Source organism: Callospermophilus lateralis, chromosome 4 (assembly GCF_048772815.1).
Source record: "Callospermophilus lateralis isolate mCalLat2 chromosome 4, mCalLat2.hap1, whole genome shotgun sequence".
Lineage (NCBI taxonomy): Eukaryota > Metazoa > Chordata > Mammalia > Rodentia > Sciuridae > Callospermophilus > Callospermophilus lateralis.
Window position 1 is genome coordinate 142,395,515 of NC_135308.1, and position 16,836 is coordinate 142,412,350.

The following is a 16,836-nucleotide window of genomic DNA, read 5'->3' on the forward strand; positions in this document are numbered from 1 at the left end:
TCCCTGGTACCAAAAAAAAAAAAAAAAAAAAAAAACCTGCTGAGAACTTAGTTTGTCATATAAATTATATAATTAGGGGTTCAATGAGTGGAGAGTGAGGTTACATGCTAGATCAAGACTTAAAAAGTACTTGTAAATAATCAATATTTAAATCACCCAAATGCTGTAGGTTACTCCAAATTGCTACCACGCTGTTATTTGAAAATAGTCCTAAATATAGTCAGCACACCTCAACTAGAAAATACTCAAAATAACAGGAATATCCATCATAATAATCTATGATAAACAAAGAGCAAATAAAAATCACTTTCAACTTTCAGAAGACTCCTGTGCAACACTGAAATTTAAAACATTTTAATGATTCTAAACAAAACGTTTGAAATCAAACCTGAATACAAAAAGTCAGTTGTTAACCATAACCACGGTAGGCTAAACCCATGAATTTAAATAATTCTGAACCCACATAATTGCAGGAAAGATACATTTAATATGTTCTAGTTGAATATTAGATTTGTTTACAATTTTGTTGCTTGGTAACAGAAGCAATGCTTTAACAGCCTACTCAGTTTTAGACCTAAAGTACTGTGTACTCACTCATAGTCTGAACAAATTATGAATGTATCATATATGAAAAATTCAAAACAAGTTTCTCCTTATCCTAGATTTCTTTGAAATTATTTGAAATAGCTTAATCGTTACAAGTAATATGACCAAAAGCTTTTAAAGTATTTATCAATGGATGTTTTTAAGACCAAAGTGTCCATTTATTGTCAAAACTTGGACACTAAAGATTTATCAAAGTATCCATTGGAGCCCAAAATACACTAACATGTTGGACACTACCTCAATAGCACTCGCAGACATCCTTGTCTTCAAAGCCAAGAAAAATGGTACCATAGCTTTTTCATCACAAATTAAACTGAAGATGCCAGACCATGACGGAGTGCATCAAAGAGCTCCATAATTGTGTGTGCACTGAATTGCCTACAGAACACGTCTCGCTTTTCTAACACGCGGTCCAATTACTTTATAACCAAGTAACAAAAAGGGAGGGAGATGTAGGGCAATCTGGCGAGGGGCGGGGAGAGTATTCCAAAATATGAATGAGACACGGTCCCTAGAAAGAGACTTTACGTACCATACTCTCACCTGGTCCTTGCAACGTGCGCGCAGGAAACTTAACCGTGACGGGTGTTCTGGCCTCACTCGCCCCCGGAGGACACCTCCACAGCTCCAACCACCCACACCCACTCAACTCTGTTCGCGGAGGCATTGAGGCTGAGGGGCAGAGTCCTACGGCAGAGGTGTCCGCCCAGCCCGCCACGTCTGGCGAGTCTCAGCGGCCGCTCACGCCGCAGGCAGCAAAAAAGGTGCAGGAGGACCGAGGAGTCTCAGGCTTGGGACCCTGGGGAAATATGAGGTCTCCCGGTAGAGCCACGAGACCGGAGAGGGCGGCCGCGAAGAGCCCCCGCTCCTCCTCGGTGGACAGGGTCCCTCAAGGTGCCGGGCCAGACTCGGCGCCGAGGTGCGGTCAACTCGCCGCCTCGGTCAGATGCCCGACGCCCGACGCTCCTCCGGCGCCAAGGCGCCGACCCGGTCCCGAGACCCCGCGGCGGGCTAAGCCGGAAGTCCCGCCTCTACGTGGACGTCACCGACGCCGCGCGCGCCGGCCACGGCCGGAGCGGTTAGAGGGAGGAGGCGGACCAACCGCCCCGGGAGCCGAGGTGTCTGCGGCGCGAACGGCGGTCCTAGTGGGGCTGGGATGGCCACAGAAATTCTCCGGAGCCCAAGGGAAGGGCAGGCCAAGCGCCGGGGAGCTTGTTTCAAGGAGCCAGAGTGACGCGCGTCGTTGGAGCGGGAAGCCGGGCCTCCTGGCGTCCGCCCGTTGCGGCGTCTTTGGGGTGGTTCCTCCCCGCGCGCCTTTCGTTACTCTGCCCGCTCTTCCTGGGCTTCCTGAGGGCAGGGATAGGAATCTTGCCGCCACTCTGCCCGCCAAGCCCGCCTGCTGTCCTGCCTGCGTGCACGTTTGCGAGCTCAAGAAGTCGCCTGCCCACGACGTCTGCGGTGGGGCATCACCCTCGAGCTGGGAGTGGGCCCAGCGGGCCTCGAGGGAACTCTCCCCGACCCCTCACCTTCTGCCCCAATCTCAAGAGTAGTTGCCCTAGGGTGATCTGCTTACCTTCAGGCTGTAAAGTAGGCTTGGAAGATGAGAGGGTACCAGCGTTTGAGAACACCGTTTGTAACCCAAGGGCTGAAATAAGACAGGCTTCTTCCATCCTTTCAAAACAGGGAAAGAAATCGGCACCCTTTCTTTCCCACGTGTTCAGTGCCTTAGAGTTTGGATTTTGGTTCTCACTACGTTGTGAAGCACAGCTAATTGTTACCTGCAAGATTCATATATTCAGGTTCTAGTTGTGATTAGAAAGACAACTGAAAAGTGACATTTTTGTTGAAATGAGAAAAAGTGGCCATGAGAAATGACAGTGTTAAATGGATGGATTATATAAATGAGATACGGAAGATACATCCATGAACAGGAGGATTCAGAAGTAAATTGGTGTATATGTATTGTGCTGAGCACTTATGTATCAAGAGCTGGAGTGCTTTTTCAGATTATGTTATTTCTTAGTCCCAACTCTTAAGATAAATACAGTTACCAAAACCATTACTTACAAATGTTGGAATCAGACAACTCCATAACTCTTAATAGTAACCAGTAAACTATACATTACAAATCATGGGCCAGTGAGAAAAGAAATCAAGAAACAGTAGGCATTGAAGAGAACCTTTACATGTATCTAATTTCTTACACCAGAATAAATACTTAATGAATCAAAGATTTAAAGAATACTGTAAAAACAAGCAAATCAAGGTGAATGTTTTTGTAATCTTGAGGTTAGGCCTTCTCCAAGTATGAAATAAAAACTAGGAATTATAAAATATGAAAAATAAATTTAAATACATGAAGATTGTAATCTATAAATTTTAAAACAGTGAACCAAGGGAAAATAAATTGTCATTTCCAAAAAGAAGAAAAACAAAGAGCTCGTAGAAAATCAATTAAAACTTAAAGCCAGGTACAGTGTTTCACACTCCCAATCTCAGTGAATCAGGAGGCTGAGGCTAGAGGAACACAGAGGCCAGCTTTGCAACTTAGGGAGACTCTGTCTCAAAATTTAAAAAGGTGGTAGGGGTGTCCTGCTGGCAGTGTAGCTCTGTTATAGAACACCCCTGAGTTTAATCCTGAGTACCAGGAAGAAAAAAAAAAAAAAACTTAAAACCCTAATTTAAAAATTGGCAAGAGATAGCAATAGGACATTCTTAAGCCAAAAAAAAAAAAAAAAAAATCCAGTCATCAAAGATGTCCAACTTCCAAATATTTTTTTTCTCCATCCTGAAGATCAAACTCAGGGCCTTATGCAGGCTATGCAAGTGGTCTGTCAATGAGCTACATCCCCAGCCCCTAAACAGATTTTTTTTTTTGCCTATCAGTACTGATATGTAGGAATACAGTTCCCATCCTACACTATTGATGTACAGATGAAATTGCTACAACCTTATTTACCGAAACTGACATGCATTAGCCTTTGCCCCAGAAGTCTTATTTCATAAGGCAGTTACACCAAGAAAAAGAAGAGATTCACAGAGATATTTTTGCTACCTTTTTTTTAATAATAAATGTCTCTAAGGGCAATATAAATAACATCATTAGGACACTAAGAAAATTATGATGCATGCATACTGTAATCCCAGCAACTTGGACAATTAGGATCACAAGTTGTGTAAGGCCAACCTGGGCAAATCTGAACAATAAAAAAGCTGGGGACATAGCTAGTGGTAGGGCACTCATTGGTTATTAAATCCCTAGTGGTACCTGAGGCAGCAGTCTGAAAGGATGTCAGTCAAAAATGCAAGATTTTATCTTTGGACTTTTCTACCTTGTTTGAAGAGTTTATTAAATAATAATTTATCATTTTTACAAAAAGATGTGCCAGAAAAAGGAGAGTCAACTTATGCAGGTAGGTAATGTGGGAATCTGAGTCTTCACTTTTTTTTTTTTTTTTTGGTAGTAGGGATTGACCCAGGGACACTTACCCAATGAGCTACATTCCTAGCCCTTTTTATTTTTTGAGACAGGGCCTCACTAAGGTGCTTAGGTCATCCCTAAATTGCTGAGGCTGGCCTTAAACTTCCCACCCTCTTATCTCAGCTTTCCTATTCACTGAGATTATAGGCATGCACCAACCCAATCAGCCTCAGCCATTTTCCCCCCAGACATTTAAGTAATACAGAGTACCAATCCTATACTGTTTCAGAAAGCAGAACAGTAAGAAACACCTTAACTCACATGAGACCAGTATAATCCTAATACCAAGATTTGACAACATTTTACAAGAGAATTACAGACCAATAACCCTCATGAACATAGATTTTTAAATTCTTAAAATATTCACAAACTGAACCTCACAACATCAAAGGAACTCTGACCAAGGAGAATGAACTTTAACATTGAAAAAATCAACTTGATTTACCACATTAATCAGAGAGTAAACAAAATGATGGTCTCAAATGCAGAAAAAGCATTTGACAAAATTCAAAATCCATTAACATTAAAAAATCTTTGCAAGCCAGGAACGGAAACTTTATCAGATAATGAAAATCTTTGAAAAACTTAATGGTGAAATAGCAAATCCTTTCTCCTGAGATCAGGAACAACATTAAATACTTCTGAGCCAGGTATGGGGTGTATACCCTTAGTCTCAACAGAAGGCTGAGGTAGGAGGATCACTTGAGCCCATGGGTTGGAGACAAGCCTGGGCAACATAGCAAGAGCATGTCTTTAAAAAAAAAAAAAAAAAAAAAAAAACTGCTCTCACCACTTCTAAGATATTGGAGGGCCCTCATCTATGCAGTAAAATAAGAAAAAGTTTGGAAAGATTTAACACTTTCTGATTTCAAAATTTGCTACAAAGCTATCATGACTGATGGTACTATACTGGCATAAAGACAGAAGCATAAGTCAATGAAATATAATTGAGAATACAGGAATTAAATTTTCTGTGTATGGTCAGTGACTTTGAACAAAAGTTCTGAGCCAGTTCAACAGGGGGAAAGTATAGTCTTCAACAAATGGTGCTGGGGAAACTGGATATCCAAAAGGAAAAGAAAGAAGTTGGAACCCTGCTTCACACCATTTACAAATATTTTTTTTTTTGAGAGAGAATTTTAATATTTATACTTTTTCGTTTTCAGCGGACACAACATCTTTGTATGTGGTGCTGAGGATCGAACCCGGGCCGCATGCATGCCAGGCAAGCGCGCCACCGCTTGAGCCACATCCCCAGCCCCATTTACAAATGTTTTTAAGAATCAAAGATTCAAACAAAAGCCAAAACTATAAAACTCATAGGGAAAAAAAAACATAACCATAAATTTTCATGACTTGAATTACTCAAGAGTTTCTTAGATGTGATCCTAAAAGCAAAAACCACCAAAGAAAAAAAATAAGTTGCATTCATCAAAATTAAAAAATTTTGTGTTAAAGCTGGGCACAGTGGCACAACATGCCTATAAGTCCAGTGACTCAGGAGGGAGACTGAGGCAGGAGGATCACAAGTTCAGACAGCCTCAGACACTTGGTGAGGCCCTAAGAAACTTAGCGAGACCCTGTCTCAAAAAAGGGGGATGTGGCTCAGTGATTAAGCGCCCCTGGATTCAACTCCTGGTCCAAAAAAATTCTGTACTTCGAAGAACACTAGGTGCACACCATTGATCTCATATATATCGCCACAAAGTAGATATATAAATGACACATGAAGATATACTCAACATCACTAAGTCCTTAGGTTTTGAATCACAAGGTCAGGCACATTGGTGTATGCCTATGAATCCAGCAAATCAGTAGGCTATGACAGGAGGATCACAAGTTCAAGGACAGCCTTGGCAGCCTAACTAGACCCCCATCTCAAAATTATTTTGAAAATGTGACTTTGTGATAGAGTGCTTGCCTAGCATGCAGAAGGTACTTGGGGGGAGGGGGGATTGGTATCACTTTACTATGTTGTCTATAATCAAAGAGACAATAACAAGTATTAGTAAGGATGTGAAGAAATTGGAATCCTCATATCCTGGTGGTAGGAATGTAGATTGATGCAACATCTATGAGAATAGTTTTGCAGTACTTTAAGAGATTAAACAGCATTGCCATATGACCCAAAAATTCATTCCTTGATATATACACTTGTGAACTTAAAAACATGTTCACTCAAAAATTTATATATATGTTCATAGCATTATTTGTGATAATCAGTAGAAACAGCACAAAGGCCTATCAACTAACCAATGAATAAATAAAATGTGGCATATCCATATCATGGAATAGTATTCAGCCATTAAAAGGAATGAAGTACTGCTCCATGCTACAACATTATATGCTAAGTAAAAGTCATATGATTGCATTTGTTTGAAATACCCAATATAGGTAAATCCAAAGGCAAAGAAAGTTGACTGGTGATTTTCAGGGGCTGGGAACTGGGGAAATAGGAGTGACTGATAATAAGTGGGTTTATATTTAGAGTGATAGAAATATTCTGGAATTATATAGTGATGATTGCACAATATTGTGAATATACTAAAAGTCACTGAATTAAATACTTTTAAGAGTAAATTTTGGGCTGGGGTTGTGGCTCAGCAGTGGAGCACTCGCCTAGCATGCGCGAGGCCCTGGGTTCAATCGTCAACACCACATAAAAATAAATAAACAAAATAAAAGTATTGTGTCTAACCAAAAAATAAATATTTTTTAAAAAGTAAATTTTATGGAAACATCTCAAAAAATTTGGAAGAAGTAAAACTATATACAGAATGATTGTGTACATCTAAAAGTCAATGGAATATATAAAAAAGCTACTAAAACAAGTAAGTTGACTTAGCAAATTGTAGGACACAGGCTCGATATTAGCAAAATCAATTCTATATACTAGCAACAAAAAATAGGAAAGTGAAATTGTAAACAACTCTTTCTGACATCCAAAATCATCAGAAACCTAGGAACAAAATTTTAAAATGTGCAAAACCTCTGCATTAAAAACCATAAAATAGCTAAGACAGATAAATGGACAAATATGTTATACTTAAGGATGGAAAAACTCAGTATCATTAGGCTGTCTATTCTTCCTAAATAAATTTATAGATTCAACCTAGTTACTATTAAAAAAGAAACAAGAAGCTAGCAGAATTTTTTGAAGACATATACAATGCTAAAATGTATGTAAAAACCTTAAGGATCTGAAAGCCCAAATAATTTCTAAGAAGAACAAAGTTGCGAAACATATACTACCTTTTTACAAGACTTATATGAAGTTTCAGTAATCAAAAATGTTATTTGTATAAGGTTAGACTAATAAGTAAATGGAACAAAATACAGCCTAGAAACAGATCTATACCTAGACAGTCACTTTTTTATTAAGGCAGTAAAGCAATTCAATAAGAAAATAATTAACAAATATTTCTAAAACAACCAGATATCTACTTTAAAAAGAAAAAAAGAGCTTCAATCCCTTTTCCTCCATACACAGAAAAGAATTCAAGATGGCTCCAAGACCTAACATAAATCCCAGATCTATAAAACTTCTAGAAAAAAACAAAAGAGTATCATCATAACCTTGGAGTAGGAAAATATTTCTTGGACAAAAGACACTTAACCATTAAAGAAAACATTGACAGGACTTCATCAAAATCAAAGTTTCTGCACTTCAAAAATTACCACAGACAGAAATATTCTCCACACTTTTATCTGTCAGGACTTCTATTCAGAATATATGAAGAACTCCAAGAGAATAATGAAAATTGTTGTTAGTATTTAACTCATTTAAGTTAATAACAAAAATATGAAGCATTTGAAAAATACAGCACCCTTTCATGTTCAAAACACTAGAAAACTAGGGATAGTAGGAACATACCTCAACATTATAAAAGCTATCTATGCTAAGCCCAAGGCCAACATCATTTTAAATGGAGAAAAATTGAAAGCAGTCCCTCTAAAAACTGGAATTTGAAAGTGATGCCCTCTTTCATAACTTCTATTCAACATAGACCTTGAAACTCTAGCCAGAGCAGTTAGATAGGTGAAAGAAATTAAAGGGATACAACTAGGAAAAAGAACTCAAACTTATCACTATTTGCCTATGACAGGATTCTGTATTTAGACCATCCAAAAAAAATTCCACCAGAAAACTAGAATTAATAAATTCAGCAAAATAGCAGGATATAAAATCAATACACCCAGTCTCCGTGGCACACACCTGTAATTCCAGTGGCTCGAGAGGCTGAGACAGGAGGATCGTGAGTTCAAAGCCAGCCTCAGTAATAGCGAGGTGCTAAGCAACTCAGTGAGAACCTATCTCTAAATTAAAAAAAATAAATAAAAACAGGGCTGGGGATGTGGCTCAGTGGGTGAGTGTTTCTGAGTTCAATTGCCAGTACCAAAAAAAAAAAAATTCAATGTACATAAATAAAATGCACTTCTATACAGCAATGATGAATCCTCTGAAAGAGAAATCATAAAAACTAACCCATTCACAATAGCCTCAAAAATAATAAAAATACTTGGGAATCAAGTAAAGAGGTGAAAGACCTCTACCCACTAAAAAAAGAAATTGAAGAAGACCTTAGAAGATGGAAGGATCTCCCATGTTCTTGGATAGGAAGAATTAATATTGTCAAAATGGCCATACTACCAAAAGCATTAAAGCTATACAGATTTAATGCAACTCCAAATAAAATTCCAATGACGTTCTGTGTAGAAATAGAAAAAGCAATCATGAAATTCACTTGGAAAAATAAGAGCCAGAATAGCCAAAGCAGTCCTTAGCAAGAAAAGCAGGAGACATCACAATACCAGACTGTAAATTATACTGAGCTATCGTAACAAACAGTATGGTATTGGCACCAAAATAGACATGTAGACCAAAGGTACAGAATAGAGGACACAGAGGCTACGCCAGTTATTTCTTACTAGACAAAGACACCAAAAATATACATTGGAGAAAATGGTGCTGGGAAAACTGGAAATCAATATGCAGCAAAATGAAATTAAACCCTTATGTCTCACCATGCACAAAACTCAAAATGGATCAAGGACCTAGGAATTGGACCAGAGACCCTGTGCCTAATAGCAGTAAAAGTAGGCCCAAATCTTCTTCATGTAGGATTAGGACTTGACTTCTTCCTTAACAAGTGCAAGAAATAAAATCAAGAATCAATAAACGGGATGGATTCAAACTAAAAAGCTTCTTTTCAGCAAAAGAAATAATGAGGTAAAGAGAGAACCTAGAGATGAGAGAAAATCTTACACCACATACATATCAGATAGAGCACTAATCTCCAGGATATACAAAGAACTCAAAAAACTTAACATGATAAAAACAAAAAACCCAATCAATAAATGGGCTAAGGAACTGAGCAGACACTTCTCAGAAGAAGATATACAACTGATCAACAAATATATGAAAGAAATGTTCAACATCTCTAGTAATTAGAAAAATATAAGGGGGAGAAATGAATTACAGTAGAGGGGGTAGAGAAGAGGAGAGGGGAGGGGGGGAGGGGGGATAGTAGAGGATAGGAAAGGCAGCAGAATACAACAGACACTAGTATGGCAATATGTAAATCAATGGATGTCCAACTGATGTGATTCTGCAATCTGTATACGGGGTAAAAATGGGAATTCATATCCCACTTGAATCAAAGTGTGAAATATGATATATCAAGAACTGTAATGTTTTGAACAACCAACAATAAAAATTAATTTAGAAAAAAAAAAGTATATTGGGATTAGATTTGAGAGAATTGAATACAACCTGGGTCAAATTACAAGTACAAAACAAATATACAGCAAAAGATTTTCCTTCAATCAAGGCCCCTTTCTTCTTCTGTGGAATTGGAATTGATCAAGGCCTTTTAAAATTGAATAAAAAAAACTTTGGAGCCATTTCTGAAATATAACTGTTACCCTTGAATGTAATAGGTATGTAACAATTTTAAAATATTGCCGCAAATTATTTTACAGTATTTTAATTGAGGTTAGTGTCTATGTTCCTTTTCCTTGAGGGTTAGAAGACTTGTGACCAGTTCAACCTATAGAGAGAGTATGACTGGGTCCTAAAAGCTGGATCCTAAAAGGCCATGTGGCTTTGCCTTCATCTCTGGAATATGTGCTCTTGGGGCTGTGAGCTGAAGAGGGTAAACAGTCTGAGTTTATAGGGGACAAAATTATGTGAGGATGATGTTGGGGTATCTTTGAGGTCCCCTTTGACTCTATTGGAATTTTTCGATTTGTTATCAATTCCATGTTTCAATGTCACTAGGAGTCTTCTGTCAAATTTCTCTATTAATTCATTCATATCCAGAAAAAAAGATACTGTCTTATTTATAGCTTCTGCCTAGAATTTAAATATTTCGAAGAGTTCAGTGACATTTTCTTGGTAAAATGACATGAGGACAATAAAATATAGAAGCAAATAAAAAAAAACTATCATCTCACTCCAGTCAGAATGCCAATTATCATATAAGCCACAATAAGTATTGGTGAGGATGTGGGGGAAAAGGTACACTCATACATTATTGGTGGGTCTGCAAATTGGTGCAACCACTCTGAAAAACTGTAAGGAGATTCCTTAAAAAATTTGGAATGGAACCCCCATTTCACCCATCTATCCCACTCCTGGGTCTATACCCAGAGGACTTAAAAACAGCATACTACAGTGATGCAGCCACATCAATGTTTACAGCAGCTCAGTTAACAATAACTGAACTGTGGAACCAACCTAAATGCCCTTCAATAGATGAATGGATAAAGAAACTGGGGTATATATACACAAGGGAATATTACTCAGCTTTAAAGAGAAAAAAATGGCATTTTATTATGGCATTTGTAGGTAAATGGATGAAGTTGTAGAATATCATGCTAAGTAAAATAAGCCAATCACAAAAAAAACAAACATCAAATTTTTTCTCTGAATTGTGGATGCTGATCCATAATGAGGAGAGAGCAAGGGAAGGGAAGAATAGAGGAACTTTGAATTGGGGGGAGGGAGGGGAGAAGACATGGGGGCAGGAAAGATCTCTAGGTATATATATGATTGCATGGATGGTGTGACTCTACATCATGTACAACCAGAGAAGTGAAAAGTTGTGCTCCATTTGTGTACAATAAATCAAAGTGCATTCTGCTGTTATGTATAACTAATTAGAACAAATAAAAAATGAAAACTCCATTTTTGAAATATACATAAATGGATCATAGACATTAAAAAATGTTCATATCTCTTTGCAAATGACATGATTCCACAAAGCTGTTAGAACTAAGTGAATCCAGCAAAGGGGAAGGTTACAGAGTCAATACGAAAAAAAAAACAACAAAAAAAAACCTTGCATTTCTATACACTAACAACATTATGAAAAGAAAATTCCAAAACAATTACTGTGGGCTGGGGATGTAACTTAATGATAGAGCACTTGCCCAGCATACAAAACTTTGGATTTGATTTGCAGCATTGAAAAAAATCTGTTTACAATGGCATAAAAACAAATATTTAAAAAAAATTTTATTCAGTCCATCCAAAAAAACCACTTGGGATTTAACCAACTAAGTGAAAGACTGGTAGAATGCAAACTATAAAATATTGTCAAAAGAAATTAAACATTAATACAGGTAGTCCCAAACCTTATGAAAGTTCATGATCTTATGGCTACAATGACATTTAAATGATACACATTTAGTAGAAATTAAATTTTAATCTTTTCCTGGATAAGCAATATATGGGGCATATTTCATGATGTTGGGCAGCAGCAGCAAGCCACAGCCCAATAGGTCATGCAATTGTGATGGTAAATAACATACTCTATAATATACTGTGTTGCGAGAATTTTTTTAATTTTGTGTTTTTGCATACTATCATGTCTGCAAAATGCTCTTCTGTGTCTCCTTATGGTAAGAAAAGGAAGGCAATAACACTTGAGATGAAAATCAAGACAGCTGCCCAGCATTAAGGCAGTAAGCTAGTCATGGTCATCACACATGAATTGACTTTTGCAACTGACAGTCTTAGCCATCTTAAAGGATAAGAAGCAAACGAGTGATGCAGTAAAATCATCAGCATGGGTTAAATTCAATCATAAAGAAAAGAGAGCTGGGTCTATTCAAGAAATGAAAATATTACTTATGATGTGGATGTAAGACCAGATACAAAAGTGCATACCACTTACCCTACTGATGATTGAAGCTAAGGCAAAAAGTTATTTTGATACACTGAAAGTCTGTGCCAATGATCCTACATACATGAAAATGTTTGTAGCAAGTTATGAATGATTCCAGCTCTTCAAAAGGTGTCATAATTCTCATAATGTGAAGATCTTCAGATAGCAACTGCCAGTGCTGAAGGCACCAAAGCTTTTAAGGAAGTGCTACATAGGATAATTGTGGATAAGATGTATCTGCCAGAGCAGAGTACAATAGTGCATGCTTGTAATACCAGCTACTACGAGTGAAGCAGGAGAGATAGCAAGTTTGAGGCCAGCCTGGGCAAATTAGAGCCTGTCTCAAAAAATAAAAAGTGCTGTGATGTAGCTCAGCCTCTAAGTTCAATTTCAGTACCACAACAAAAAAGAAATACAAATCATTAATGTCAATGAAACAAGCTTGCTCTGATTGTTTATGCTAGAATGTATGTACGTTGATCAAGAGTAAAAGATCATATAATGCTGCTTTGGGGTGAGATTTTTACAGGGTTCAAATTAGTACTTTTTCTAGTTTACCACTTCCCATTTATTGTCACCACAACAAGAAAATCTGGATGACATCAGCATTGTTTGAAGACTGTTTTTTGAACTGTTATATTCATAGACAAGTGAATGTTTTAGGAAAAACAACATCCTATATTCAAGATTCTTCCAATTTTACACAGTGCTCAAGGGCATCCAAAGTACTTTGGTGATATGCATCCTGATGCAGAGGGTGTGTATTTGCAGAACACAGCTGAACTCATTCAGCCAGTGGACCAAGGCACAATAGCTGTGTTCAAAGCATACTATTTATACCAAATGTTTTCACAGGCCGTGAAGTGACTGAATCTGGCTCAATGCTCCAAGAATTTTGGAAAGGTTTTTAACATTCTAAATGCTATCCAAAACATTGCTACAGCTTGGAATAAGTCATAGCAGTGCATGAATGGCATTTGGAAGAAAGGTTTGAAGTCATGAACATCTATAGGTTTTAACAAAGATTTTGCTGTTGATGAAATAGTAGATATTAGTGCTTGGGAAACAGCTAGAATTCAACATTGGAAGATGATAGAAGAGTTTGTTGGCATTGACATTGAAGAAATTTCCAATGAGGAGCTGACTAAACTGGAGAAAGAAAAAAAAATTAAAAGTTAAGGCAGAGAAAGAAGTTATACCTGAAACATCAAGAAAGTTAATAGCAAAGAAACATGAGGCCAAAACTGAGGCATTTTCTGATATTCTTAGTGTAGTATAGATGTTAAAAGAAACAAATGTCAGTTTCAAGAGATTCATCTAAGAGCTGACAGACCAATTCAGAATGCCCTTTTTTTATATAGAGAATTGTATTTATGAAAAGAAGAAGCAAACTTTGCAGTCAAAACTTGATATCTTTCTAAAGAAAACACTGCCTGCTGCACTGTAACCAAGAGTTAATGCCCCAATGCCTAATACCACCTATTTTTAAGCCTCATCATAGGAAGAAACTGATGACCCTGTCACTGTAGCAATCCCATCATCCAGCAATTAATTTTAGTTCAATGCTTTAAACACCAAATGCTGGTGTACTTTCAGCTGTGTATGTTAGTGGTGATTACCCATACAACAATTCTGTTTTTCATTTTTAGTACAGCATTCAATAACTTACATGAGATATTCAACCCAGTCAATGAATTCAGCATTAAAAAATAGACTTTGTGTTGGATAATTTTTCCCAATTGTAGGCTAATGTAAGAGGTCTTCAAATATTTAAGGCTAGATGGTGTAAAGAATAGGAGTGATGTGTTCTGTTACTTTTCAACTTACAATGGATACTTTGTTTTGGTTTTCTTGTTTATTTTTGGTTTTTTTAATATTTATTTTTTAGTTTTAGGTGGACACAATATCTTTATTTTATTTTTATATGGTGCTGAGAATCAAACCCAGTGCCTCACGCATGCTAGGCAAGCGCGCCACCACTTGAGCCACATCCCCAGCCCCTTGTTTTGTTTTTTGATGTGTTGGTTTTTGTTTGTTTTGCAGTTCTGGAGATTGAACCCAAGGACACTTTCCCACTGTGCTAAATCCCCAGCCCTTTTTCAATTCTACATTTTGAGACAGAATCTCATTTAGTTGATGGAGATAGTCCTTGAATTTGTGATCCTCCTGCATAAGCTTCCCAAATGGCTGGGATTATAGGCATGTGCCACTCTGCCTGGCTCAATGTATAGTGGGTTTATCAGGAAATAATCCCTTTTTAAAGTGAGCACCATCTGTAAATGGAAGCACATCCCATGTTCATGGATTGGAAGACTTATTATTAAGATGTCAATACTGTCCAAAGCAATCTATAGATTTAGTGCAATTCCTATTAAAATCCCAGTATTTTCTGCAGAAATAGAAAACTCATCCTAAAATCCATATGAAATTTCAAGGAAAGAATATTGAAAAAGAACAAAGCTGGAAGACTCACATATCCTAATTTTCAAAGTTTATATGAAGCTATATATAGACCAATGGATATATAAACCAATGGACTAGATATCTAGAAATATACCCTCCCATAGGTGGCCAAACGATTTTTGATAAGATGCCAAAACCATTCAATGGAGAAAGAACAGTCTTTTAAACAAATAGTGCTAGAAAAACTGGATCTGCATATACATAAGAAAAATTTGGCCCTTACCTAACATCTTGAATAAAATTTAACTCAAAATAGATAAAAGAACTAAGAGATAAAGCTCTTAGAAGAAAACATAGGACAAAGACTTCATGGCATTGGATTTAGCAGTTATCTCTTGATTATTACATCAAAGGCATAGGCAACAAAAGAAAAAAATAGAAATATTTATTTAGGTAGTATTGGGGATTGAACCCAGGGCCTTGCACATTCTAGGTAAACATTGTTCCACTGAGGTATACTCCCAGCTCTTTAGTTTTGAGCCAGGATCTTGCTGACTCACCCAGATTGGCCTCCAAATTTCGAGTTAATCAGATTGCAGGTGTGTAGCTCTGTACCCAGCAAATTTTGTGCATCAGCTGGGCATGGTGGCACATGCCTATAATCCCAGAGACTCAGGAAGCTAAAGCAGGAGGATCACAATTCAAGCTTCAGCTAGTTATCTGAAAATAAAAAAGAGCTGGGAATGTGTTAAAGTGGAGTGCTAGCATAAGCCCTTGGTTCCCCTGTACCTCAAATAAATTTTGTGCATCAAAAGATGCCATCATTGGGCTGGGACTGTGGCTCAGTGGTAGCGCACTTGCCTTGCATGTGTGGGGCACTGGGTTCGATTCTTAGCACCACATATAAATAAATTAAAGATCTATTAACAACCAAGAGAAAAATATTTTTTAAAAAGATGCCATCAATAGAGCAAAAAGATAACCCACAGAATTAGAAAAAGTATTTGCAGATCACATAACTGATAAGGAATTAATATCCAGAAAAATTAGAGAACTGAAACTCAACAACAAGAAACCAATAAGACTGAAAAAAGTTTAATAGGCTTTTCTCCAAAGAAGACATACAAATGGCTAATAAGCACCTGAACATATACTCAGTATCACTAATATAGGGAAATGCAATCAAAACTACAGTAAGATACTACCTCAAAGTCATTAGAATGGCATTAAAAATAATAAATGTTGGTAAGGATGTGGGGAAATTGAAATCCTTGTACATTGTTGGTGAGAATGTAAAATGATACAACCACCAAAGAAAACAGTATGGTAGCTTCTCAAAAAACTAAAAATAAAATTACCATATAATCTACCAATTCCAACTGCGGGTATATACCCCAAATAATTGAAAGTATGGTCTCAAATTTTTGTACACCTATATTCACAGCAGCATTATTCAAAATTCCTAAACCATGGAAACAGTCCATTGTCTATTAACCTTGCATGAATGAAGAAGCAAAATGTGCTATCTACATTCAATAGAGTACTATTCAGCCTTACAAAGGAAGGAAATTTTGACACAGATGGAACGTGAGGACACTGTTTTACATAAAATAAATCCAGTCATAAAATGACAAATCCTGTATGATTCCACTTATGTGAGCTACCTAGAGTAGTCAAAACCACAGAGACAGAAGAATGGTAGTTGCCAGAGACTGGGGAAAAGGGGAAATGGGGAGTTATTCCTTAACAGAGTTAAGCTTTATAGGATGAAAAGAATCCTGGAGATTTTGGATGATGGTGATGACAGCACAACATTTTGAATGTATTTAATACCCCTGAACTATACACCCAAAAATGGTTGAGATAAATTTTATATTATGTGTATAAATAATACAAAATTACAGGCCTTGGTGGCACATGCCTGTAATCCCAGAGACTCAGGAAGCTAAGGTAGGAGGATCACAAGTTCAAGCTTCGGCTAGTTAATGAGACCCTATCTCAAAATAAAAAATAAAAAGGGCTGGGGATGTGTTAAGTGGAGTGGTAGCACATCCTGGGTTCCCCATAATAATAATTTTGTATTATGCATACACATAATTTAATACAATAAAACAATAGGGGGGCTTGCTTGATAGTTTTAATCATCAAAGGAATGCAAGTTCAAGCCACAACAGA

At 37.2% G+C, this 16,836-nt stretch overlaps 1 protein-coding gene across 4 annotated transcripts in view; it reads right to left on the bottom strand.

The window, feature by feature from the left end:
- Cep83 (centrosomal protein 83) overlaps positions 1-1,599 on the bottom strand; it is a 121,123-nt gene extending 119,524 nt beyond the window's left edge. For all 4 annotated transcript variants that reach the window (XM_076854950.1, XM_076854952.1, XM_076854953.1 and 1 more), the window contains exon 1: positions 1,139-1,599. The gene's annotated coding sequence lies outside the window, so the exon portion shown is untranslated. The remainder of the gene's footprint in view (positions 1-1,138) is intronic.
- Positions 1,600-16,836: the final 15,237 nt, after the last annotated feature.